The 27914-nt window shown below is 41.4% G+C and overlaps 1 protein-coding gene and 1 long non-coding RNA gene across 3 annotated transcripts in view; one reads left to right on the top strand and one right to left on the bottom strand.

Moving 5' to 3' along the window:
* Positions 1 to 9043, bottom strand: part of LOC137544340 (uncharacterized) — a 28614-nt gene extending 19571 nt beyond the window's left edge. The window contains exon 1 of the long non-coding RNA XR_011025822.1: positions 9005 to 9043. This is a non-coding gene — a long non-coding RNA (uncharacterized lncRNA). The remainder of the gene's footprint in view (positions 1 to 9004) is intronic.
* The window catches only part of CSMD2 (CUB and Sushi multiple domains 2), a 1291405-nt gene that overhangs the window by 257844 nt on the left and 1005647 nt on the right, over positions 1 to 27914 (top strand). The gene's annotated exons all lie outside the window — the stretch shown is intronic.

Raw genomic sequence — 27914 nt, 5'->3', positions numbered from 1 at the left:
TGGAGCCCTTTACCTGTTCCTATTTGACGTCTCAGTGGAGGGAGATGATTATTACTGATATGTAGACAGCCCACTAGGGAATTTGCAAACTATTTTAAATCTCGTTTCTTGTGAAAGCAGAGAATAAAGAAAAAAAAAGTATAGAAAAGACTGAAGTTGCCCCATCGAACCTACTAATTTTTTGTTTGCGGTAGTTTCCTTCCTCACATTTTTTACCATTTTTGTGCTTAAACAGGGGTCAATGTTTAGTTCAACGTTTGAGCTTGCATACAAGCTTTGTTTTGTTCTAAATACTCTTATAATGTTTAATATTTGTATTAAAATTATTTAGGGTTTATATAGCACTGACCTCTTACACAGCGCTGTACAGAGTATATATAGTCATGTCACTAACTGTCCCTCAGAGGAGCTCACAATCTAATCCCTACCATAGTCATATGTCCATTGTAGTCTAGGCCCAATTTTGTGGGTAAGCCAATTAACTTATCTGTATGTTTTTGGAATAGGGGAGGAAACCGGAGTGCCTGGAGGAAGCCCACATAGACAGGGGGAGAACATACAACCTACCTGCAGATGTTGACCTGGCTGGGATTTGAACTGGTTACCTAGTGCTGCAAGGCAAGAGTGCTAATCACTATGCCACCATATCAAATTTATGTTAATTTTAGGGCAGGAGAAATCAACTGTTTTGTCCGTCTCTGGATGAAATATTGAAGGCAAGAGTGCTGCTGGTTAAGATTTAATGAACTCATACTGCAGTAAGTTCATGGTTCCAGCTGACCCCTGTTCTCTTGGCCAAGATCCGCTCTCCCCTACAGGTAGACTCTTCATACTTGGTAAGAAAACATATTCTTTTTTGGATAACTGATTTATGCCAACAGTTATTAAACAGGTATGCAGAGCACAACACCTAATATATGTACTGCAAAAAATAAATTCATATAAGACATACAAGCTCCAAAATTATTCATAGCAAGCATGCAAAAACATGAACATCACATCAAAAATAATTTTCATACCAATGTTATAATAACTTAAGATGAAACTTGGTGAAATATTTCAGTTTCCCTGTAAACCAACCAATCCTGAACATACACAATACACTTTAGACACAATTTGCACAGAGGTCATTTGTTTTTCATTGTTTATGTGGGGTGCTCCCCATACCTTTCACAAACCAAAAATATACTAGTAGGTTGATTGGCTTTCCCCTAAACTCTGGAGCTAGAATGTGGCAGGGACATTAGAGGCACACATAGTATTAACCTCCCTGGTGTTCAATTTCCCCAGGATTTCTGTGCAAAAAGTGATCCAATTGATAATATTATTGATTTATATATTGCCAGAATCTCCCATGGTGCCATAGAACAGAATATAAAGTATAACAATACAATATAAACAATACAACAATTAACAATACAAGACAATGTTGGGTTACAGTTGATGCAGTGAACAAATCAACTACAGATTTTTACATGTGATCTCAATCTGAGGTGTTGGGCTTGCTTACTATAATTATTTATCTAACACGTAAGTGGTTTACCTGAGAGGAGGAGGTAGGTTCATATCCACCTCCTCTTTTTAATCCGTTTTATCTATTTTATTTTATTTTAGCGCCTCTAAAACTTAAATGATAGACAAGTTCTTAGTAGGACTAGTACTGCATGTATCCATGTTTATCTTATCATGTCACGTTTCACATGTAATATTAGGTATGCTTTAAAGCACACCCAGAGTAAGAGAAATATGGAGGCTAACATATCTATTTCCTTTTAAACAATACAAAGTGCCTGGCTGTCCTGCTCATTATCTGCCTCTAATACTTTTAGCCATAGACCCTGAACATGCATGCAGATCAGATGCTCTGACTCTAGTCTGACTGGATTAGCCCCATGTTTGTTTCAGGTGTTTGACTCGGTCACTACTGCAGCCAAAAGAGATCAGCAGGACTGCCAGGCAACTGGTATGGATTAAAAGGAAATAAGTATTACAGTCACCATATGCCTTTCACTTCAGGTCCCCTTTAAAGGGACTCCGAGCACCTCTCATGGGCATGGACTCCGACCAGTACTGCACAGTACTTAAAGATACATACCTTTCTGTAGATTGTGCTCTCCTCTTCCATTTGATGCCTGAATCACCAAATAGTTTTAAAAATCGGGGCTGCCATCTTGGCTATGTTATAACTTCCGGGTCACCCCTGTCTTCCCTGTTAGAGAAGTGCATCACTGAATGAAGCAGGAAGAGGCACGCATGGCCATTGCAAGAGGCTCCTCCAGGGGGGTCAAAGCACGACTTTGTTGGAAGTTGTCTGTGTCAGGCCTGTAGGAATATCCACTCACGAATCAGCTCCAATGTCCCAATCTACCACCAAATGCTTCACCCTATGTGGCGCGTCCCTGCTTGAATGAGAGGCGAGAAGAAAACACCTACCTGACTTTGGTTAAACCCAGGCCTTTAGTGTGCAAGGTATTGGAGCTGAATGCAGGGTGAGCAAATAAACTCCCAGGCCTAAACAGGAATACAGAGTAGCAAAGCCCAGCAACAGTCCAGGGTCATACACGGGTAAAAAGAGATATCACAGTACAGGAGGGCTAGGCAGAAGAGAGGTCAAAGAACGTATCCGAGGTCAAACCAGGCAGCATACAGTCATAATGAAAATACAGGCAATAGGTCGGTTCAGGCAGCAGACAAGGGGGGTCCAGTAAACAAGCAGAGATCAAAATCCATTTAATCCAATGTAACAAAAGCAGGTATACAGAGCACCCAACAACCAGCAAGCTAGAGCTATCACAGGCAACATGCAACTCTCAAAGCAAGGTTTAAATACTGACAGCATCCAATCAGTGGCCGGCCACTCACACTCTGCACCAATCACAGCAGCCCTGCTTGAGTGTCAGCTGACTAACAGATCAGCTGACACCACATACAACCTATCTATGTGTCAGCTGACTAAACTGTCAGCTTCTCAAATGTAAATTAGTGTCTCTTGTGGATTTCCACAAAGCATGCACTGTTAGTGGGCCTTGAGGACAGGGTTGGGGAACACTGGCTTAAAGGGCATTTTATTGACAATGTGCAATTAACCATTTCTCCTGAGTTTTCTCCTTGGTGATAATTTTTCATCTTCTACTTCCAGTAACTTTTCAGCCGTTTGCAATTAAAATAGTACCAATAAGTAGGTGAAAATGTACTATCAAAATTATTTTGAGTATTTTCTTACTTGCTGTTGTTTAAAAAAACTTTTTATAGACAAGTCTGAAAATATCACCTAGGAGAAAACTCAGGAGAAAGCAAATAATTACATATATTTGTGGTTAAAGTGGATACAGGCGCTGATCCAGCCTCAACTCCTATGTATAGAATTCACCAGCTGCTCTGAAAAACCACATCCACATTCGGTTTCAGAAGTATAGAGACAAATCCACAATGCATGGTAATCAATAAGGCATCTGCAGCATCACCACAGTGCTCAATAATAACGTCTCATAGTGACCATCACCAGGAAACAATATGACAACAGGTCACTCTCTATCCCTGTAAAAACAACACTTTATTCCAGCTCTGTTAAAAGCACATGTACAATAACTTACTTCTGGGGTCGGGCCCCTTAGTAAATAGAAAGCATGTAGTGTATTGCTTAAACACATCAGATCCAATCTCGGTGTCAGACAAATGCCCAGTCTCCAGTTCTGACCAGTTTTGGCCTTCCGCCGTCATCAGGGACTGGTTTCGGCCTTCCGCCCTGACAACGGCAGAAGGCCGAAACCGGTTGGAGCTGCTAATAATTCTGGCTTACATGCCAATTGTATGGAGCTTGCAATCGGGCCTGTCAAAATAGACAGAAGTGCATTTGATTGGTCTAATTCCAAGCTGCATACAATATACATTAAATATGCATGTCAGCAAGAACGATTAGCATTTCATTGACCAGCTCTACAGTTATCATGTCTAGAAAAGCCTACCTGGCTGTAGCACATATTGGAAATGCAATTTTGATACCATACTTTTGATAATAAACTACCCCTGCTTCATTGACACGTGCAATATATTTTTTATCGAAAGTAGGGTTCTATTTTAAGTGCAGAGCATCTGCATGACAAGGGAGGCAAAGAGCATTTTCAAAAAGGAAATCAGCAGTTGTGCCTTTCATATCCCTACTTCTCCAGGCTTCATTTCTAAATTACTCTCAGCATAGGCTTCATTTCAAAATAAAGAATTAGAGAATGGACAGCACAGCTGGAATAGATGGAAAGGTGAATTTCAGCTTTAAGCTATCAAATATGTTCTGCACAGGAAAAATAGTCATTTTAACACAGTTTCAGTAAGCAGCTATGCTTCTAACATGGATTGTAGTTGAGAGGTAAAATCGTGAGGCTTTGTAGCCATTAAAATGCATGAATTTGAATCCTCCAAAGCATCTTCTGAGCTGTTGTTATTTAAAGAACGTATTATCTACAGCAAGGCAGGCCTCTGCATAAAAGGAAGCCAGTACCTCTCAGTTCTTAGGAGGCATGTTGGTCAAACTGGCTGATCAAACATACTGTATCACAACTGCATTGTGTGAGCTTAGAAAGAGCACGCAGAGAGATACAGGTCACATTCTTGTGGCGGTTCCCACCTTCTGCTATTGACAATATTAAGAATAAAAGCTATAAGAGGTAGCCTTAGGACGGCGAGTGTACTTTCATGTCGGAGAGGGAAGGAGATGGCAGAAAAAAAAAATCTCCAAGCATTTATTTTTATTTAATTTTTTTTTAATAATCTGACTTTGCACTGTATTGAAATGTTTCAGATAAAATTGTACCATGTAATAGAAGTGCTGAGAGTCTGTCACGCTTCCCAAAGCTGCAGGGAGGAATACAGAAATGGAACACTAGCCAAAAAATACTATTTTACGCTTCTAAATGTGGATTTCATCTGTGTTACAAAAACAACACTGCCCACCGGATCAGCGGCTTTGTAAAATCAAGTAAAGTACGTACATCTATGACTGCTTGTCAGGAGCATTTCTGTCCTGAAGTGGTTTTCGAAATGGGGACGTGATTGAATAAAAGGGTCTTTGGCAAAACAGTATTTTGCAGGTTCATTCAGTTTACTTGTGCATGGTTGTGGTTTTCTGCAAAACATGTACTGTTGGTGGACCTTGAAGACAGGGTTGGGGAACTCTGCTTTAAGCCACCAGCAAGCTAGAAAATAATCAAATTAATTTTGATAGTACTTCCTAACCTACTTTTCAGATTGCTGAAAAGAATTGCAGAATTGTAAAGAAAAGATAAAACATTATCTCCTAGGAGAAAACTCAGGAGAAAAAGTGAATTGCATAGGGGCCAAGGTGTAAAAATATCACCTAGGTGAAAAGTCAGAAGAAAAAGTGAATTACATATGGGCCCTTATTTTGAATCAACCTCTTATCTGTTTTCACCTTCTTTATATAAAACATTTTAAGCACACAACAAGCAAAGAAAAGTACTAAAATAAGGTGGGGCCAGTTTAGTTATTCAGGAAACACTTCATTTCAGTGTTTTGAAGGTGTTTACATTTCTGTCTTTTATTTATTTATCATTCATAAAATAAATGAGGAGCAATGAGATGAGTTTGGGAAATGAAGCCCAATGTATAAAGGAGTGCAAGGGCGAGGGCTGGTTCACTTGGTTTCTGCCACACTGTCGTTTTTTTTAAAGAATGCTAACATTTAATAGCTACGCTTTTAATGGCTTTCAGTGTGTAGCGTTTGGGAGAATTGCATTTTCTGGGCTTTTGGTGGCTTTTGCAGGAAGGGACTGGTAATCTGTGTTTGCAGGAAGTGGAAATACGGGCTTTTGTTGGCTTTCAGTGGCTTTTGCTGACATTCAAATGCAACATCAGCAGCAGCAAATGACTTCTAGAAGCTGTGTGTTGCTTTTGAGATGAGACCAGATGTCGGGATCTACTGACAGGCTTTCATGAAAGCCTGCAAAAGCTTGTACTAACTGCTCCCATTCACTTGCATGGGACGGCACTCGATCCCTAAAAAAAGTTGCTTTTGCCCGTTGCCAAAACTCTGACCTGCAAAGTGTTGGTGTGAACCAGCCCTTACATTAACCACGAGATGGCAATTTCTGTAGTGCATGGTGCCACACTGATCATGTGTCCACCAAAAAGTATTTCTTCTTCAGCTCCTTTAAAGCTCGTTTCACCTTGTGATTTTACAGCAGAACCTATCTTTCCCTGTGGACAGTTTTGCTGGATAATCACTGAATCTCATTGCTGTCATGCACCCGCTGGTCTATGTGTAATCTCTGGGTGAAGGAGAGTTGTCGATCAAAAAGAATTTGCAGTTGGGATCACATCACAGCATCCCTAGACATTTTCTAAAAGAAATGTAGCAATAATACCAAACACATCAAAGTATTTGGAATAGAAGCAGGTCTAGCAAATCTGACTATAGAACAATAATATGTAAAAAGATTTTGTATAGCAAATGGATTTTTACTGTTAACTATTTGGCTCCTATAGATATTTGTAGACATGAGCTGATGTTCAGCCATAGTGGTTCATAATTTTGTATCTGAGTGTCGGGATAAAATTGGCATGGCTTGAGTATGCCAGGAGCAAATCTTTCCATCCCATAACCACAATGCCCTGCATGGCCTTTGACCTGAGGTTAGCTGGCTAATAGGAATGGAGTTTTCCATGGCATTCACATGTATTAACATCAGAATATGCTGGTTCACAAATGCCAAGGGCCAGTTGGCTTCAGCAGCAAATTCCATTACTATCTGTATGTGCTGTAAAAAAAAAAACACCTGTCAAGTACTGTTGGGGTGAGAGTTTGACCATAAGGGAATGGACAAATTATCAAATAATTTTTCAGACTGATATTTGTTCCCTTTTCACTGGCTTAAACCATCAATGTCTGTGTGATGTGTGATGTGTGATGTGTTACTAAATCCTCTTACATATCAGTGTTCTCCCCAGACATTTTTTCCAGCCTGGTGGCATGAAAAAGTAGCTGGGTGGCGTGCAATGGGGGAAAATGCAGGGTTGGTGCAACTGCTTACAGCATTGAGGAGGATGAGGCGAGCCGATCCCAGCTGGGTGGCAAACCCGGCTAAAAGAGCCTGGGGAGAACACTGCACATGTATGTGGGCTGCCATCCGGCAGGGATCAGGACTTGATTCCTTAAGAGGAACTTCAGCCTAAACAAACATACTGTCATTAAGTTACATTAGTTAGATAGGTAATATAATCTCTTACCCACCCTGTTTTAAAAGAACAGGCAAATGTTTGATTTCATGATGGCAGCCATCTTTTTGGTTGAAAGGAGGTGACAGGGAGCATGAGACACAGTTCCAACTGTCCTGTGTCCTGAGCACCTCTCCCAGTTGCTAGGCAACGTGAGTAACAACATAGGAAATCCCATCATGCTCTGCACAGCATCAGGGGAAAAAAACTGGCTTTTTTTCTTTGATGGGTGGGGCTTAGGTAAAAATGCAGCTAAAAATGATGCTTTGGTAAGAAAAACAAAGTTCTGATGCTGTGAAACTGTTAAAGAAACACCAATCCTTTTCAGTGCTGCTGAGTAGATTTTTAGTCCGGAGGTTCACTTTAAGTGACAGTTCAGGGCCCCAATGCTATGTCACTAGGTTGGAGATTAGTGAGGCTTTCATTACTATCAATTAATGTCAAAGCAGTTCCTGGGAGATTGGTCGAATCGGCATATTTCATGCCTGTTTTTCCATCCATGCATAAACACAGTAATTGGGAGAATAATGCACATAGTTTATGTGCACTGGCTTTCTCTACTTAGGAAGATATTCCTTATAGCACTAGTCTTTAAAGCGGAATATAACCCTGCATTTCAACTTTGCTCTAAAACATTATTTACAGTATATTATATGCAACCAGCATTTTTTTTTTTACTAGACCAGCATTGGAAGGGTTACACAGGGCTTTAAAGTTCCTGGAGATTTCTGCAGACGCATCCGAAGCTGAAATAGATACATTTTGTTTACATAAATGTATCTAAGTGTTGAATGTGACTCATCTCTCTGACTGAGAAGGAGCTTGGAGGACAGCCAAAGAGTGTATAACATTTATCAATAGATACATATAACTAAATAGAATGTAGCCATCTGAACTTCTGCATATCTCTACACGGAACTTTAAACCTCTGTGTTTAACCCTTCCAATGCTGGTCTAGTAAAAAAATGCTTTTTGCATATAATATGCTGTAAATAATATTTTAGAGCAAAGTTGAAATGCAGGGTTATATTCCGCTTTAAGAACAGTTTTGATAAATAGACATGAATCACATTAGAATTTACTTTTTTGATTTACCTGTATTGATGTACGTTTGTTGAGTCCCTTATTATCTGTCTGATGTGTGTGGTGTGATTTTTTTAAATTTGTTCTGCTTTTATGAATTAATGGTCATTTTGACACTTTTAGATATATTTATTGTCATCTCCATCTTGCTTACTTTGCACATTACTTAACTTCATATAGATCAGGACAAAAAATACAGTAGCTGGAAGGCACATCATTGGTAAATGAGTGGAGACTGCAATGGTAATATTGGTAGGTGACACTTGAATGAAGACCTCAGTATATTTCACCACTCAATCTTGAAAATTTCTAATGAAGAAATCTGGTCAACATCCAAAGAAACTGCTGCCCTGAGTTTAATATTACTTGAAACAAAATAAAGTTGTGTGGTAGTCAGCCTGCCACTGAAAACAAAATGTACTCCCACCCCCTGTTTGATTGATTTTACTGTCCAAAGTCAATCACCTAGGTGGGAATACATAGATCACTCTCAGAAATGGTCAAATAGTTCAATTTCTTTAAAAAACACTGATCCTGCCTATGGCCACCTCAACAGGCAAAGCTTCAAAAATAAACACATGTGCCAAAGAGGTTTTAATTATATTGCTTTGTTCCTGTGTTGAAGGTAGAATGATACTCTTGGGCAATACATACAGAAGATGCAGAGATATATAAGACATTTATAACTGCTTACATGCTGTGCGGTGCAAAACACCTTGAGGTAGTTGGGCGGTTGTGAAATTGGCAGTTTTTTAAGGCATCATCTGATATGTCGGGAACAGCTGTTTACTGCTGTGCTGGGATTTTTAAATGGCTTCCTCGGTTTTCAGATCTCATTATGTATTTAGTAGCCAAAGTTACTAATGATTCTTTGAATAGTCTTTAGTGCTGTTTGGGGGAACAAGATCAATGGACGCCACCTGTGTGGGTGTTATTCAGACATCTCTTAGAAAGATTCCGGTATGTGGAGGTTTCAGAATGGGAAATGACTCTTTCTGTGACTTAGTCATTTTGCAAAAAAAGTTCCAGCATAAAGAAACATTTTTAAATAAATACATTTTAACATCAGTTATTTGAAACTAGTTAAGATTATTTAATATTTCCCTTGGTAGAGAGAACAGTACTCTTTCAGTAAGCAGAAATAAATGTGTAGCTTGTGAAATAGGATATAACTTTAAAGTGTACCTGAAGCAAAACCAAAAGAAGAATTGGGCAGCAACAGAAGGTTAGAAGAAGATCACCCTGATCCACCCAGAGCCTCCCTACTTGTGTGGTAAGTGTTTAACCCTTTCTATCTCACAGGTTTACTTAAGGGATACCCGAGCTGAAGTGTTCTGTTAAACTGGAGGTTACAGTGATGTGTGGGCATGATTGCTGAGCTTACCGCTCCTCTTGATCACTCCTGTGCTGCTCTGTCCTGCTGCAAAAGGCCCCATTAGCAGGGGCAACTTGGCTGATTCACCAACCTTTAACCTGGGCATACTAGGCTGTGCAGATTTTGCATAATTGTAATTTCACATTGTAATTCACAATTAAGATGCAAAGTCATAATGCAAAATTTTGGTAAAAAAATCATTATTAATGTTGTTTGTAACCGTAATCAGGAAAAATAATTTTGCAATTACGCATATTTTTTTGTAATTTTTGTGTAATTTTGTGCCCACTTTAGTGGTTAATAGCAAAGCCCCCATACAAGCGATCATCACAAAAATTCCTACGTATATTAAGGAGAATAGTGGGAACAAGGCAGAAAAAGAATATTTCAAAAAGACCTTGCAGTTTTTGAGAAAGACAATTTTAAAAATTAAATGGAAAAACAGTGCTTAAACGCTGCAAAGTTTTACTCAAGCTACAAGGTGTTTTTGAAAAATGATTTTCCCCCAACTATTCCCCTTAACATACACATTAATTTAGGCAATGATAGTATTCATGGAGGTTTTGCACAAAATTACATATAATTACGCAAAATTGCAAATGGATTATGTGAAAACAATTGAATTTCCTAATCATAATTGTGTATGGCCATCATTGTGAAATTTTACTTGAAATTTTGCATAATCATAAGTAGCGATTATGATCATCACTACCCTCTTGTGACCATGCTTCCCTGGCTCTTGTGTTCCCGGCACATGCACTCCCATCCAGGTCACAATACAAGAGGATTGGATCAAATATAGTGTGCATGCATAGCTGAGTATCTCTGGGTTAAAGGTTGTCAACTCCGCCAAGTCACCGCTGCCAATGGGGCTTTTTACAGCATAATGGAGCAGCACTGGAGTGATCCGCAGTAAGTCTCAGCATTCATGCCTACACATCAAAGTAGCCTTCATTTTAATTGACCACTTTGGCTTGGGTATCCTTTAAGAGTCTCATAATTACATAATTACGGATTGCTCTCATCTTGAAGTTCTACCTGGATAACTATCAAATACTTGCAGGTGACTAAGAAATGTATAGGTATTCTGATGATCTGATGATATCTGCTTGTATGTGGGATTTTAGTTCTAAATTTATAGATCTACTAGTGATCTTGTGATCTCTGCCTGTATGTTGAGTTTCAGTCATTAATAGATCTGTTATTATGTTTGATTGGTGGTGGATGGGATTGTTTTTTTTTTGTTTAGCCAAATTTTAATAAACATTTGATGATCTGATCTTGTACCTTGTACAGTTGTACCCTGAAGTTGCTATAGAAATCTGGCAAACCGGATCTAATCATCACCAATTAATGAGCATATAGTTCCATCCTTACCCGCATGCTATAAGCCATTAAAGTGGCTGGATGGTGTAATGGTTAAGGGCTCTGCCACTGACACAGGAGACCAGGGTTCGAATCTTGGCTCTCCCGGTTCAGTAAACCAGCACCAATTTAGTAGGAGACCTTAGGCAAGTCTCCCTAACACTTCTACTACCTGTAGAGCAGCTTCCTAGTGGCTGCAGCTCTGGCGCTTTGACTCTGTCTTTGTCTTAAATCTTATGCCACCCTGTAGTCTCTCCTCACCATAGCAGCAGCATTCACTGTTCAGCTGTAACAAAGCAATGTGTCTATAAGTTTCCTGTAGGCAACTATTATTGTGCGGTCCTGACTCCTATGGGCAACCATTATTATGTGTGTGTATAGGAACTTTTAGCTACTTTTTCTTTCCAGTGTTACTGTGGCTCCAAAAGTGCCCATTAGACAAGTGCAAGTGAATTCTGCAGCTGTACCTTTGTACATGAAGTTACATTAAGAATTAAGAAAGTGGAACAGATCATGATGTAGGTGAATTTTGATTTGCAATTTACTGTTGCATTTATACAATATACTGTATGTAGGAGAGCTAGGGCTGAACGGTTTTGCGGTTTTAAATCAAAACCGCGGTACTTGCCAAGATGATGTAGAGATCATCATTAGCTGCGATTTTCCGCAGCATCCTCCCCGGCTGCTCAGTATGGCTCCGCCCACTGTTGCGCCATCATACGTCACGAGGGTCATCACTGGCTGAAGCTGCGCTGCTCTATACTTAGACAGCTCCGCCTACTGCTGCCGCCGTCACACAAAGTAGAGCCAGCCAGCGATTGGTAGAATCTGAGCTGTTTGCAGAGAGAGAGAGAGCGGGCATAGAGAGAGAAGCAGAGCGGGAATGGAGAGGGCACAAAGAGACTCTGAGCAGGCACAGAGGGGGCATATAGAAATGCAGAGCGAGCACAGAGGAGACAGAGCAGGCACAGAGATGCAGAGTGGGCACTGAGGAGGCACAGTGAGGGCACAAAGACCCATAGGGGGCACACAGAAACGCAGAGAGAGCACAGAAGGGGCACAGAGATGCAGAGGGGGCACAGACACAGAGGGCACAAAGAGATACAAAAGGAACGGCCACAGTGGGGCACATAGAAACGCAGAGCGGGCACAGAAAGATGCAGAGGAGGCACGGAAGAGGCACAGAGGGGGCACATAGAAACGTGGAGCTAGCACAGAGGAGACAGAGCGGGCAAAGACGCAGAGTGGGCACAGAGAGACGAAGAGCGGGCACAGAGGAGGCACGAAATGGGCAAAGAGGGGTCACATAAAAACGCAGCACAAACACAGAGGAGACAAAGTGGGCACAGAGGAGGCATGGAGTGGGCACAGAGAGACAGAGGGGGGGGAAACAAACAGGCACAGGGAGGACAAAGCATTGATTTGAAAAAAAATCGTGAATCGAATTGAAATCGCGATTTCGGACAGAAATCGCTCAATTCAATCTTTTCCTAAAATCGTTCAGGCCTAAAGGGAGCTACTACTTATTGTTATTTGCGCAGCAGAGGGTATGAAAAAGCCCCTTGAAAGCTCATTTAAGATTTCTTCGTAATACACAGTGGGCCATATGCAATTCACTTTTTCACCTGAGTTTTCTCCTAGGAGGTAATTTTTCATCTTCAAATTAAAATAACTTTTCAGCACTTTTCAACTAAAAAAGTACTAAAAAGTAAATGAAAAAGTACTATCACAATTATTTCGAGCATTTTCTTGCTTTCTGATGGCTTAAAATGCATTTTATTGACAAATTTAAAAATATCACCCAGGAGAAAACTCAGGAGAAAAAGTTAATTGCATATGGGCCAGTGACTATTATTATTATCATCGCTTTTACTCCTAAGTATTCTCCCAAGGAGTTATTTTTCATTTTCTGTTTGCACTCTGCAATTAAAAATGTACCAAAAAGTAGGTGAAAATGTACTGCCAAAATCATTTTAAGTGTTTTCTTGCTTGCTGGTGGCTTAAAAGCAATTTTACTGATAAGGTGAGAAAATCTACCCTAGGAGAAAACTCAAGGAAAGTGAATTGAATAAGGGTCAGTGGGCCATATGCAATCCACCTTTTCACCTGATTTTTCAAATAGGTATTTTATTGACAAGTTTAAAATTATCATGTAGGAGAAAACTCAAGGAAAGTAACTTGAATAAGGGTCAGTGTTTCTTATAGCAGACATGCAGATTCAAGCTTCTGCATATTATAAGCAAGGAAGAAAACATGTCAAGGTATAAAGAAACCCCGTCAACTGCAATGTGGACATACTTTTATTAAAGAACAACTATACTGAGAGGTATATGGAAGCAGCTATATTGATTTCCTGTTAAACAATACAAGTTGCCTGGCAGTCCTGCTGATCTATCTGGATACAGTCGATTCTGAATAACACCAGAAATAAGCATGCAGCTAATCTAGTCAGATCTGACAATAATGTCAGAAACACTTGATCTGCTGCATGCTTGTTCAGCGTCTATGGCTAAAAGTATTAGAGGCAGAGGATCAGCAGGATAGCCAGACAACTGGTATTGATCAACAGGAAATAAATATGGCACCCTCCATACCCCTCTCATTACAGTTGTCCTTTAATTTTGGAGTTCATATTTAGGGATCGTTCACACATATTTTGCTGTCTACAAAGACACAAGGCCAGTCCTAGACCTTTTGCTGCCTGAAGCAATACATTGTGCGGAGACCTCCCTGACATGTGTTTGTGTGTGTGCAAAGCTGGAACGGAGAGGAGAGACACATCAGACTGTGCATTGCAGGTACTGGCAATATGCCTACCTCCCTCTTCTTCCTCCAAGGCAGCATCTCCTCCTTGCTGGCCAGCAGCATCCCGGATCTGATCCCCAGGTTGCTGGGTACCAGCCACACATGAAGTCCTGCTTCCTCTCTGACTACAGCGGCACCTTATGTGACCCACCAACATGTAACAGGTCTCATGCGGCACTGCTGTAGCCATGGATACAGGATGCTAGACGGGCGGATAGAGATCCCATCACTGAAATGCTGAAAGTAGGTGAGTGAAGCGGCACTGCACATCTAGGGAGGGGGAGACGAAGAGTGCAAGTAGGTAGGAAGGCATTTTGGGAGGGGAGGTGCCTCTTGCCGCCCTCTAATTGTTGCCACCTTGTAGCATGTGATTCACGTTGCTTCATGGAGGAACCACCCCTGCAAGGACAGCATGCATTGTATACACATTAATGTATGTTCCCACTGCTATGCTTGTGCTGCCATGCAATGTGTTATCAGATTTTTTTTTATGTGCAATGCTGCCCTACTTAGTGTGACTGAACTAGAGCAAAGCAAAACAGTGACCATGTCTTGTTGTATAACCCTTAGGGTGGCCACTAACGGTCCAATTTCTAGCAAAAAATCGTTAGAGCGATCAGAAATTCTGATCGGATTGGTTGTGAATAATCTCTGTTGATGGGCACAATCAATTACAAACGATTATAAAAACATCGTCTGATTGGATTTTCGTTGAACCAAAATTTGAATTTTCTTGTTGGTTGTCATAGATAGGAAGCAAAGATTGGTTTGTAGTGAACGATTTCACTTCCGATCAGAATTTCTAATCACTCGAGCGATTTTTCGCTAGAAATTGGATTGTTAGTGGCCACCTTTAGCGCTCATACACCCGGAAGGCAACTTCGTCTATGCTTTTCCTGAAGCATGGCATGCACATCAAGTTGCATAATAACAGGGGTGATGGTGGCCATACCATGATAATGACTTTTCAGGCTAGTATTCCTCACAAGACGGTCCACTTGATGGGACTGCCTATAGTGCATGTTAATTATTACCAGGGTTGTAACTATGGGGAGCAGCCCCTGCAATTGCACAGGGGGTCTACAGCTTTGAGGGGCCCCATCTACATACCCTCAGATATTTATCTTCCAGATCAGGTGTTGTTGTGGCCACACTTAACCTCCCTGGCGGTAAGCCCGAACTGAGTTCGGGCTATGCCGCCGGGAGGCACCGCTCAGGCCCCGCTGGGCCGATTTGCATAATTTTTTTTTTGTTACACACAGCTAGCACTTTGCTAGCTGCATGTAACCTCCGATCGCCGCCGCTACCCGCCGATCCGCCGCTATACGCGTCGCCGCAGCCGCCCCCCCCCAGACCCCGTGCGCTGCCTGGCCAATCAGTGCCAGGCAGCGCCGTGGGTTGGATCGGATTCCCCTTTGACATCACGATGTCGGTGACGTCATCCCGCCCCGTCGCCATGGCGACGGGGGAAGCCATCTAAGAGATCCCGTTCTTTGAACGGGATCTCTTGATCGGCGATCGGAGGGGCTGGGGGGATGCCGCTCAGCAGCGGCTATCATGTAGCGAGACATTGTCTCGCTACATGAAAAAGAAAAAAAAAGAAAAAAACGTATTTGCTGCCCCCTGGCGGATTTTAATAAACCGCCAGGGAGGTTAAAGAGAAACTCCAACCAAGAATTTAACTTTATCCCAATCAGTAGCTGATACCCCTTTTACATGAGAAATCTATTGCTTTTCACAAACAGACCATCAGGAGGCGCTGTATAGCTGATATTGTGGTGAAACCCCTCCCACAAGAAGCTCTGAGGACAGCAGTACTTTTGACAGTTTGCCACAATGTAACAATGTTCACAGACAGGAAATAGCAGTTTACAGCTGTCTCCAAAGGCCAAAACAGCTAGCAGCAGCTACATAACCTGCCCACAGTAAAAATGTCACCATGTAATAAGTGTCAGAATGTAAATCAGGGAGAGGGAAGATTTTACAATGACCAAACACTGACTAAATCATTTATACATACTGTAATTATTGTAAAAATGAAGCACTTTTTTTATTATATTATTTTTACTGGAGTTCCTCTTTAAGTGTTGGGATCATGATGGCATCACTGGTTATATTTTAATGGCAAATGGGTCCCAGGTGAGGGACTACAAAGGGAGATGGGGAAAGGGGTGTCGACTTGACGAAACCCATCAAAGTTTTACTAGGGGGCACCAAGATAGGTAGTTAGTCTTTTTTATTTTATTTTTTGCACAAGATTGAGTCCAGGAAAACATGAATGTTGTCACTTGCATTGTCTAAGAATTAAAATGTTTCTTTTTATTTTTCATAGCTAAGCTTACTAACTCTCCAGATTGATAGAGACAATACAAAGTACAAAGCCTGTAATAACCTTTTGAAATGCTTGTAAAATGTACAGTATGTAAGAACTGTGTGATAGTGCTAAAGTGGTGATAAAAAATATAGATACCAACATGAATAAGAGACAATAGAAAAAAACTCTATAGTGTGAATGATACATAGAATCAATAATACTTTGTCAATGCTACTATATAATTTTAGCACTAAATTGAGAAATTGCTAGATAGTGTTGTATAAATTGTTTATGTTTTAAACCTTTCATTTTTATAGTTATTCAACAATTGCGTTATTAAAGTAAACAGAAGAAGCAAAACCAAAGCTGATGCATTATTCATACTTGTTATTGAAGTTGTCAGTCTGCTTATTTCATTTTCAGTACCCTGTAGCACATTTGGAGATTGCAGCCATGTACGTAAGACAGTAAGGGTGATGTCACGGGAGCATGCAAAACTGTAGCGGGTTTGTGTTTTTTTTATAGAAAGCTTGCTTGCAATTGGGATCATGTTCAGTGTGTGTATATATATATATATATATATATATATATATATATATATATATATATATATATATATATATATATATATATATATATACAGTATATATATATATTCTATAGACTGCAAAATATGTAAGTACTAAGTGGTCTCCAAATATGTGCGTGCCTGTATATGTGTGTGTTTAGTGGTGGTTGTCCTAGCAGACTAGTAGACTTTAGTTGTGTATTTCTCAGGTTATATCCATTTCATGGGGTTTATAGTGTCTTAATGCCAGCAAACATGATATGAAGTTCTCATATTGTGTTTTTACTGGCTTGTAGACTTCACATACCTAATAAAGTGGGTTTAACCCAATAATTGAATTGTGAGCAAATAGTCTTATCTCTACATATGTCTATTTATTCTAACTTCTTACTAGTTGGTTTTTGTTATTCATTCCAAGTAAGTCACCAATGGAAGGGGACGCACATCACAGGTGGACCTCATTTTAAGACTGTGTCCTCTGCTTCCTGTGACTTCACATTCCAGGTTCAACATTCCTTCATGCTCTTCAGATGAATCTGTGTATAAGTCGCTAAAACTCAGTGTAGCATGCAATCACATTGCCTCCCGGCTACATGTGCTATTCGCTTACGTGAATAGTGAAGATACTACTGTTTTTTCAAATCCTGCAAATTACACCAGACATTAAGCAGCAGCGCTGCTTGCCTTTCATACACGTGTATTTTCTCTCACAAGCCTGTTGTCTTTAACCCTTCTAGGTGTGCTTCATCATCTACCCATCTTCCTTTAGGTGCCTACTACATTAAATGTTAAAAATAAAATAAAAAAAAGAATTCACCATGGGTAACTCTTGCATGCATCCTTCCTTCTCCTCCTTGTTTTCCTGTTTTAAGCCTTTTTCCTGGAACATATCATACCTGATTTTCAACATAATTTCAAATAGAAAGTAGGTTTTATTTCGTATTATTATTTTTGAAAGCAACTTCAAGGGCATACATGGGAAAAGGGCACCGGAAAATGTGGGTGCCAGGTGAAGCAGTTAGTAGAATCGGCAATACTGCCAATATTCTAGTAAAGCTTTACCTAACCTGCGTTGCCTATCACACTAACCCTTCCTTTACCTACACCTAATGCTAATCCTCCCCCTACTCTACGCCAAACACAACTTGTCACTTCCTGCACATTAATAACAAATATAAGTCAGGCGCCCCATTAATACACTAGTTGCCACTGTTGCAGCAAATTATCAGTACAGTCTATGGCAGCACCCAAATTACCAGGCACCACATGGCACTCTCCTTTTTTAGGAAAATCTCTTATAAATCTCCTGCCCCCTTCATGGATCCATGTTAAAAGATCAAAATGGCATCAAACCACACAAGAGGGAAAACAAAAATGCATTAGTGTGAGGAAGTGTTTAAGGTCATTAGAATAGCCTTTTAATTTGACCAACATTTCTTTAAACCTTTTTTTTTGGGGGGGGGGGGGTTAAAATAGGTAACTTCTCCCATTTTTCAATAGCAAGGTTGTTTTGGGGCTTCTTTCCTGAGTCTGACTGTTAACCCATTGAATGATGTTCAGATGTGATACCTTCCAAATCCTGCAAATGTTTTCACCTATTCAGCTCAACTGTCTCTGAAACAAGCAGAGACTTATTCAAGCAGCAGTGATTGTGACTAGCCAGTCAGAGACTTAATTAATCACATGCTTCTGCTTGAATTCAGAAATGATGTAGGAATTAGGAAAAGTTGACCACCTGTATTGTGAATTTACCAATATGAATATGTATGTACGCTATTAAAAGACACAGGACTTATCTGCTTATAGCAAGGCATCGTCATCCATCTGCTGTTTGTTCAGTGCTGGATGGGAAATGAAGGATGAAAATGTTTTCTCCAGGCAAGTCACTTTACTTCCTGAAGTACTCCTATATGAGGCACTTTATTCTAAAGTGAAAGCACGGCACATCAGAATTCTAATAATACAACCAACTCTTGTACAATTATGAAAGTCATTAAACATTTTCATCTCGCCATGCATTTCCATTGCTTCTGGATACACAATCTGCCCCTTAATGTCAGTGGTGTGCAGCTGGCTGGCAGCAGTGTAGTTAATTTCAATAGTTGTTAATACAAGCCAATGAAATAACTAAGCCATTCCAGTGACCTTTTAGTGCAGCATTTATGTGCATAATATACAGCAAACTCCATATTGTGTGCACTCATAGTATTGATGTGCTTATTAAAAACAGCTTAATTAGTAACTAGCTGGGCATACAAGATGATGTTAAAGCTGTCCAGGGTAATGTGATATGGAAAAACAAAGTTACACTTGATATTTATGCAGCTTCTGCTGCTGAGCACCATTCAAGGATGAAGAAAGGCTGTTCTCGGTGTTATACTGTATTTACCAAACCATATTTTATAAAGATGAAATTGCTGCACAATTTAATACAAGCGGTTAGAAATGTTCCTGCACTGCAGAGTTTTGCCATGCAGACTGCAGAGTACAAAAGGGAAAAAAGAAATAAGGAGAACAGAAAGCTAGACAAAGGAAGTTCTGAATTTACACCAGAGATTTGTTCCAAGAGGAGATCTAATGAATGAAACTTTGCATTAAGTATTCGTTTGTAGTTTTAAAATCCTAGTACTTGTACTTGTACTGTGGGCTGGTTCACACTACGGCCCTCATCCAATTAACTTTTTTCTTGAGTTTTCTCTCATGAGATCATGTTTCATGTTATCTACAAATAATTTTTCATGACCTGGCACTTGGAAAAATTCTAAAAAGTAGATAAGCGGTAATATCAAACTTATTGTGAGTATTTTCTTGCATGGTTGGAGCTTTTAAGGTATTTTATTGGTAAGGTTTGCAAATAAGAGGGACATTATTATTTATGTATTTATTTTTTAAATCACACATAGCATTATGAAAAGTGTGAACTAGGCGTAGAAGCATATTTGGGCTCTTTTAACTTTGTATTAAAAGAGGGGGGGAAAAATAAGCATAGAAAACCTTTTGTAGGCTAGATCCAATCTTTGTGATCCTTTGTGTACAGTTATGGGTACAGACAGATCTCGGTTTAGACCAGCATTGTGCTCTAGAAACATGTTTCAAATGTTATGTAATAAGGACAAAAAACTCCCATTAAAATCAATGGAGAAACTGTTAAGATGTTGTTATGCAGGCATGTAAACAGTGAGAATCACTTTCTTATCTTAGCTGTTTGCACCAAATATAAGATTATTTTGAGTATCCAACTCACAGAGTACCACATTTAAAACCCCCAACGATAAAGGCCCCTATTCAATTGGCATTTATCCTAAGTGATCTCACAGAAGATGTTTTCACACCTTAGTCCATATGCAATTAACTTTTTCTCCTGAGTTTTCTCCTGGGTGTTGTTTTCACATCTTAGCCCATATGCAATTAATTTTTCCACCCGAGTTATCTCCTAGGAGATAATTTTCATCTTCTCTGTAAACTGCATTTTCGGCATTTTACCATTGAAAAAGTACCCAAAAGTTGGTGAAAAAGTACTATTATATTTATTTTGAGTAATTTCTTGCTTGCTGGTGATTTCAAAGGCATTTTATGGCAAGTTGTAAAAATATAGGAGAAATAGGAGAAAACTCCAGAGGAGAAGTGAATTGCATATGGCCCCAGTTTCTATGCTTTGTTTTGCCTTTTGTCACCTTAAAAATGTCACTTTGTAATGCCTTTTAAACCAACAGCAAGGAAGAAAATATTCAAAATATTTTGAGTACTGTTTCCCCTACTTTTTGAGACCCTTTCTTCTTTTTTTATATCTATATATATAATAGACTAAGTGCCTCAACCTTCAAACAAGAAGAAGAAGTATTTTGCATGAGAAAATGTATGCGTGTTCAAACACCAAGTTTAAGGCCTCTTTTCCACGGACTGTTGAGCTGTGTGCTCAGCAAGCAGTTACCAGGCAGCAGTGAGCAGATACCAGGCAGCAACAAGCAGTTACCAGGCAGCAGTGAGCAGATACCAGGCAGCAACAAGCAGTTACCAGGCAGCAACAAGCATTTACCAGGCAGCAGTGAGCAGATACCAGGCAGCAGTGAGCAGTTACCAGGCAGCAGTGAGCAGTTGTGAGAGTTTGAGAGGCATTTCACTGCCTATTCACAGTCCATGGAAAAGAGGCCTTACCCTAGCAAGTCTGACATTGCAAATCTGGCCTAATTGGCTATTCATGAGGCAATGCTCATGCAAATGCATGCACAAACCAATACCACAAAGCATTCACCCTGCTACATGCTACATTAGCACTATCCGGCTTAGTGCACACCAGAGCGGTTCAGCAGCGTTTTGCGATCCACTTGCGGCTGCGGATACGCTTGGGTAATGTATTTCAATGGGCTGGTGCACACCAGAGCGGGAGGCGTTTTGCTGAAACGCATCCTCCCGAGGTGAGGCATTTTTTGGATTGCGGAGGCGTTTCTGCCTCCAATGTAAAGTATAGGAAAAACGCAAACCGCTCTGAAAAACGGCAGTTCAGAGCGGTTTTGCAGGCGTTTTTGTTACAGAAGCTGTTCAGTAACAGCTTTACTGTAACAATATATGAAATCTACTACACCAAAACCGCTTTACAAAACCGCAAAATGCTAGGTGAAATGCTACAGAAAAATAAGAAAAAGCGTTTCAAAATCTGCTAGCATTTTGCGGGTCTGCTAGCAGTTTTTGGTGTGCTCCAGGCCTCCAGGAGCGCCACGGGGAGGATTCCCAATGCCCCCTTTTTATACAACTGGGGGGACCGCAGGGTCCCAGGCTCTCTCACTGCCTGGAAACCACAGCGGCACCCCGGAGGGGGAGGCTGGGTGGCGTGGATGACCCCCCCCCCCCAAGTGTGGCCAGCGCCGGGGAGAGCCGTCTGCACCCACCTCCCAATATTAAAAACAGGCACTTACCTTAACATCCATTGCGTTCTGCTACATGCGCATTAATTTGGGGGCACCACATGAGAAAGGAGAGAAGCATGGGTCACCCCGAGGTTTAGAGCTCAGGGCTGGCTCACATACAGCACTCCAGAGGGGGGGGGGGGGGACAGGCGAACTCACTCCAGGGTTCACACCACCGGAGCAAGCCATCCACCACCTGCCTCCAAAGGATAAAAACTGCACAAAATGCTTTCCATGACAAAATTTATGCGAATGTAGCAGAACCCAATGGACGTTAAGGTAAGTGGCTGTTTTTAATATTAGGAGGTGGGTGCGAACGGCTCTCCCCAGTGCTGGCCACGCTTGGGGGGGGGGGGGGAGCGGCTGCGCCACCCAGCCTCCCACTCCGGGGTGCCGTTGTGGTTCCCAGGCAGCGAGAGAGCACTTTGTTGCAGTATTGGTTTTTTGACCCTGCATAGTTTGGCATGCGAAAGCAAATGCATATTTGCATGAGCATTGCCTCATGAATAGCCAGCCAATTAGGCCGGATTTGCAAATCCAGACTTGCTAGGGTTAAACTTGGTGTTTGAGCACGCATACATTTTCTCACGGAAAGCCTACTTCTTCTTGCTTCAAGGTTGAGGCACGTACTCTATTAGATAGATAGATAGATAGATAGATAGATAGATGCGGCGTATGCTACGACGCGGGTTGGCTAGTATTCTTTCTTTTTCTACTTTTCAATACAATTAGTGTAGCAAGACAATCATTACCAAATATCAACACATTACATTCAAATACTAGTTTACAACTGATTCAAGAAGCAAATCCCCCATCCCCAAAGAGATCACCTCATCCCTCCCTCACATCAAACGTAACTTTTTCTTTAATATTGCTCACTTCACATAATCTGATCCCTGTCAATAATTTGTAAGCCTTGTGGTTCATCATCTACTGCTACCTGCTCTGCCCTCCACCGTCTCCAGATTCTTATATACTTATTTGAGGTGCCAGTCCACAGTGGTGGAGGTCCAGTGGATACTTTTTCAATAACAGATTGTGGAGAAGTTATTTTAATCTGTTGCCGACCTTTCCACGCCACTTAGCATGAACGCGGTGGCAGCCCCAGGACCACTCCACACCGATTGGCGTGAATGGCTTCCTATGGGGATTGAAGGAGAGCGTGCAAGCCGATGCACGCACATCTCCAGTTAGATGACGGAGCTCCGCTCCGCCTTCAGTCTCCCAGCGGCAATCGCCACTCGGAGACTGTTAGATGGCGAAACTGCCGTCTAATAACTACCGTCTTTCCCCTAAAGTAAGACATCCTCTGATTATAAGGCCTAGCTGAAATTTCATTCATTCTCTGAATATAAGGCATCCTCCAAATATAAGACCTAGCCCCAAAGCCACATTACATCCCCAGCCACAGAACACATGATATCCTGCCCCCTAGACTGTCTCTCCACTCCCATTTTAAGTGCCCCCCCCTTCTGACCCGTGTGGATGCTTTGTCCCGCCTCCTTGTCTGTGTCTCTTCTCCCCATGCATTAAGTGTCCCCCCTCCCTTCCGACCCCTGTGGCTGCTTTGTCCTGCCCCCTTGTCGGTGTCCCCCAATCCCTGTGCAAGTTAAATGTAACGGCAGCCAGCGTGTCTTACTGTAGCCATGCTGCCCGGAGATCGATGGCATCCTGTCTTCTATCCCTCTAGTAACCGGCACTTGTGTAGATGACGTCATCTACACAAGCGCCGGTTACTAGAGGGAGAAGTGAGGACGCCAGCGATCTCCGGGCAGCATGGCTACAGTAAGACACGCTGGCTGCCGTTACATTTAACTTGCACAGGGAGCTGGGGACACTGACAAGGGGGCGGGGCAGAGCAGCCACAGGGGTCGGAAGGGAGGGGGGCACAATGCAGGGGAGCAGAGACACAGGCTAGGGGGCTGGACAGTGTGGCCACACAGGTCGGAAGGGAGGGGGACACAATGCAGGGGAGCAAAAACACAGGCTAAGGGGCTGGACAGAGCAGCCACACTGAGAACAGAAGGGGACACACCGTGCAGTGCCGATCAGGCACTTGTAATGTCATCCTTGCACACAGCAGGTGTATCATCAGTGTGCAGGGATGACATGACAGGTGTCTGATTGGCACTGTGACATTACAATGAGCAGCAATAAGAGGTGTCCAGCATGAAACATATCATGCAGTGCCAATATAAGACATCCCCTGAAAATAAGTCCTAGCACACTTTTTGGAGCAAAAATTAATATGACAGTGTCTTATTTTCGGGGAAACACGGGTATGTACATCGCTGCGATCTAAGGCAGTGCTGTACTGGGGACAGCCATATGACATGGCTGTCCCCCTGGGTGACACAGAAGTGATCCACTGTGATAGACTGAAGCCTATCACAGATAATTGCTGTGATAGACTGACTGGGGGAAGGGGATAAAAGGGGGGGGGGAGGAATCACTTGTGTGCTGAGTTGTGCGGCCCTGCAGCGAGGCCTTAAAGCTGCAGTGAACCATTTAGTAAAAAATGGCCTGGTCACAAGGGGGTTTAACATCGCGGTCCTCAAGTGGTTAAAGAAAAGATGAAAAAATTCTCTCCTAGCAGAACTATGTTGATCCAGGGATTTTATCTGATTGCCATCCGGAGTCGGGAAGGAATTTTTCCCTTTTGGGGCTAATTGGACCATGCCTTGTAAGGGTTTTTTCCGCCTTCCTCTGGATCAACAGGGATATGTGAGGGAGCAGGCTGGTGTTGTGCTTTATACTGGTTGAACTCGATGGACGTATGTCTTTTTTCAACCAAAATAACTATGTAACTATGTAACTCTCAGGAGCAAAAAGTTAATTGCATATGGGCCCTTTTAAAAAATATACTCACTTTTGTTGCCAGACGTTTAGACAGTAATGGCTGTGTTTTGAGTTATTTTGCTAGGACAGCAAATTTACACTACTATACAAGCTTTACGCTGATTACTGTACATTGTATCACAGTGCCATATTTTCAGTGATGTCACAATAACTATTATTATTTCGTATTTATATAGCGCCAAACATCTTCCGCCGTGCTGCACAGAGTATATAGTCTTGCCACTTAACTGTCCCTCAGGCCTCTTGCACACTACATGCGATTCTGATTTTTTGGTCTTATGGTTTTGGTTTTATGATCTTTGGTTTTGATTAAAAAACGTAGCAGCATGCAGTACTTTTTTTTTTAATCAGAATCAAAAAATTGGATTGTATAAAAAAATCGGAATTGCATGCAGTGTGCAAGAGGCCTCAGAGAGGCTCACAATCTATAAAAGATATTATAAAATATTTGAAAAAATGAGGTGTACTTATTTTTTTTGAGATGCTATAGATATTTAGATATCGTATATGTTTTAGGAATAATATCAGCAACACAATGAAAAGTTACTCTCTAGTTCCTGTATAGGCGCAATCAGTTCTGCAAATTATATTTTATGATATAGTCAGACTGTCTAGATGTAACCAATGGATGAAAGAAAGGAAAGAAACACATAAAATATGAATCAAAATAGAGATGTAAACAACATCAGGAGAGGGAGAAAATGAGATGAGAAAAAAAGATGTTTTCTTGTTGCTGAATATCCAAGGTCGTTGTACATGCTAAAACTGCACTGTACAAACGATGTAAGGTAAAATTGTACAGAATGCTAAAGTAAGATGGGCCCATATGGAGATGCATGAAATTTTATCTGCCTGATCTGGCCCTTTTTGTTGTTGAGCTGATTATTGTACCTGTGATTTCTTTTAAAGCAGTGGCTAGGCTATGCTGGAAAACGTTTACTAAGTTTTGTTGGCCTCTGCTCTCTTCAGTCCACAAGTACAGGAGTATCTCAGCCAAGCTGAACTCTCTAGTCTGGGAAGCTGGTGCCATAGCACATCTGTGATGGGATGAGTGTTTGTACACCATGAGCAGACAGAAAATTGTATAGCAACTTTTTTATTCTATCTCAAGCAGTAGTAAAACTTCCACAAGGAATCCAGCAGATCTGCACTCCAACAAATTCAGCACAATTCTCTCCCTTTTATGCAATACCTTGCTCTTATCTTAGGTACACACGATATAACTTCCCTTCAGATCGACAGGTTGAATTGATAACGAGATCCATTTTTTAAAGTAATGATCTGAAAATCAATTCTGTTATCGATCGAGCGCAGTTTAGACATGTACACACCATGCACCTTCCTATCAGATTATCTGTCACTCTGATGGGAAATTGCATTGTGTGTACCTAGCATTAAAGTCCTAAAACAGAAGCTTCCAGAGAACCCTTAATCCCACTACTCTTGTCTGGGCTTTTTATTTGTGTAAAGGTGGCCACTAATGATCCAATCTTTTTCATCCAATGTTACCAAATCTTTGTAGTATAAGGGTAAATTGAGTAAATATATTGAATGGATAATATAGGCAGTTCCCTTATATTACATAGAAATGGTAAGATTGGATGAAAAGGATTGGACTATTAGTGGCCACCTTAAGTCTCCAGCAAAACCTAGCTAGTCCATGCCTTGTCTGAGTCTATTGTTTAAGTAAAGGCCTGTATACACACTCACTTAAAGATGCCCGACCGGGATCAGGATCCGATCCCACAGTTGAAATTGCAGGGCTGAGGCTGTGCAGACACATTGCTCGCTTTGCAAGGAAACAACACGTTCTGCTCTGGGAGGGGGGACACCAACACGAGGGTGATGTTGCATGGGGGGTGTAAGTGGGGGGAAAACCATGTTATCGCCTATTACTCTACCAGGTGAATTGCTGGCTGAGTGGTCGGGGAACACCGTCACGGCGGCGGTAGTTTGACCGAGGGTGCGCCAAATGACGGCTCTCCCTGCTGCCGCTAAACTCCCTGGCAGAGTTAAATACTATTCCCCCTCCAAGTTGTAGCAACTCGGCGATCCCTGAATTATTGTTATGCGGGGCACACAGCATAGCATTGCTGCTATGGTGGAACCCAGCTTTGGTGCTCTGCGCTGAGTGTCGAGCGCCAAAATGAACTGTTTCGGCTAATTCAAGTATAACCCCTATACATTAATGGTAACTTTACAGTTCCTAAAGTTAGAGTTTGCCATCAAGTATTAATTAGGTAAATGTTGCAAGGAAGTCTGTGCTTGCCTCTGCATAAAGAAGGTCATATTTATAGAAAAAAAAGCCCAAAATGTTTTGGAAGTACTCACAAAGCGTGAAGTTAAAGTAATTTCTGTCTCGCTTGACAAATGGACCTTGAACAAAGAAATCATTGCTTGTAAGTCATCAAAATGTATTTAGCCACTGGCATTAGAAATGATTCATAAAATACAGCTCTGCATTAAGAGAATGGAGACAGACTGACTTTGGAGTGGCTCGCAGATGCTTTTAGATGCAGATAGCAGACGGAGTTCACTTACAATGCCATTTGTGTGGTAGATTCAGAGCTGGCATGCAGCACTCTTCGTATTGCAAGCTTCCATGGCTATGTTCTTCCTGCTTCATTGATGTTAATTAACCAGCATTGTTATCATCATTGAGCATGTTTTTGAAAGAATATAAGACATTCCAAAGATACCACTACTATCCAGTAGGAACTTGGTGTGGGGGTGGTGCAATGTATATTAACTAATATTCAAATATTGTTCAAAGTTTTGAAAAGCCCTCACTTTGATTTTAATGAAAGTTACTTCAGCGATTGCCAGAATATGCCTTATTGCAGATTTTTGAATCACTTCAGTGCTATTTGCCCAGTTTTCATGACCCAGTTAGTCCTGCTGATGGTGAACATATTTTATGCTCCTTGACCGTGAAGCTTCTCAATAGATGGAACTCGAAGTGCTAGAAATGCATAGACTGAAGTTTTTATTACATTTTTAAAAATATCTATCGTCTGCTTGTCAGGTTGATCTTTTAGCTTCAGTAGAGCAAGTCACACACCAGAGACAAGCATGTAGCCAATGAAGTCATTAGAGCAAGTTATGCACCAGAGAAAAGCTTGTAGCCAATGAAGTCATTAGAGCAAGTTACGCACCAGAGACAAGCATGCAGCCAATAAAGTCATTAGAGAAAGTTACGCACCAGAGACACATCAGAGACATTCATGCAGCCACTGGAGGCAGTAGAGTAGGCTTGCACTGGAGACAGGTGTACAGCCACTGGAGGCAGTAGAGACAGGCGTGCAGTCCCTGGAGGCAGTAGAGTAGGCCTGCACCGGAGACAGGCATCCAGCCACTGGAGGCAGTGAAGACAGGCGTGCAGTCCCTGGAGTCAGTACAGTAGGCTTGCACAGG

The sequence above is a fragment of the Hyperolius riggenbachi genome, chromosome 2 (genome assembly GCF_040937935.1).
Source record: "Hyperolius riggenbachi isolate aHypRig1 chromosome 2, aHypRig1.pri, whole genome shotgun sequence".
NCBI lineage: Eukaryota > Metazoa > Chordata > Amphibia > Anura > Hyperoliidae > Hyperolius > Hyperolius riggenbachi.
Note: the sequence above shows the minus strand (reverse complement) of the source record. Positions and strands in the feature narration are given on the sequence as shown.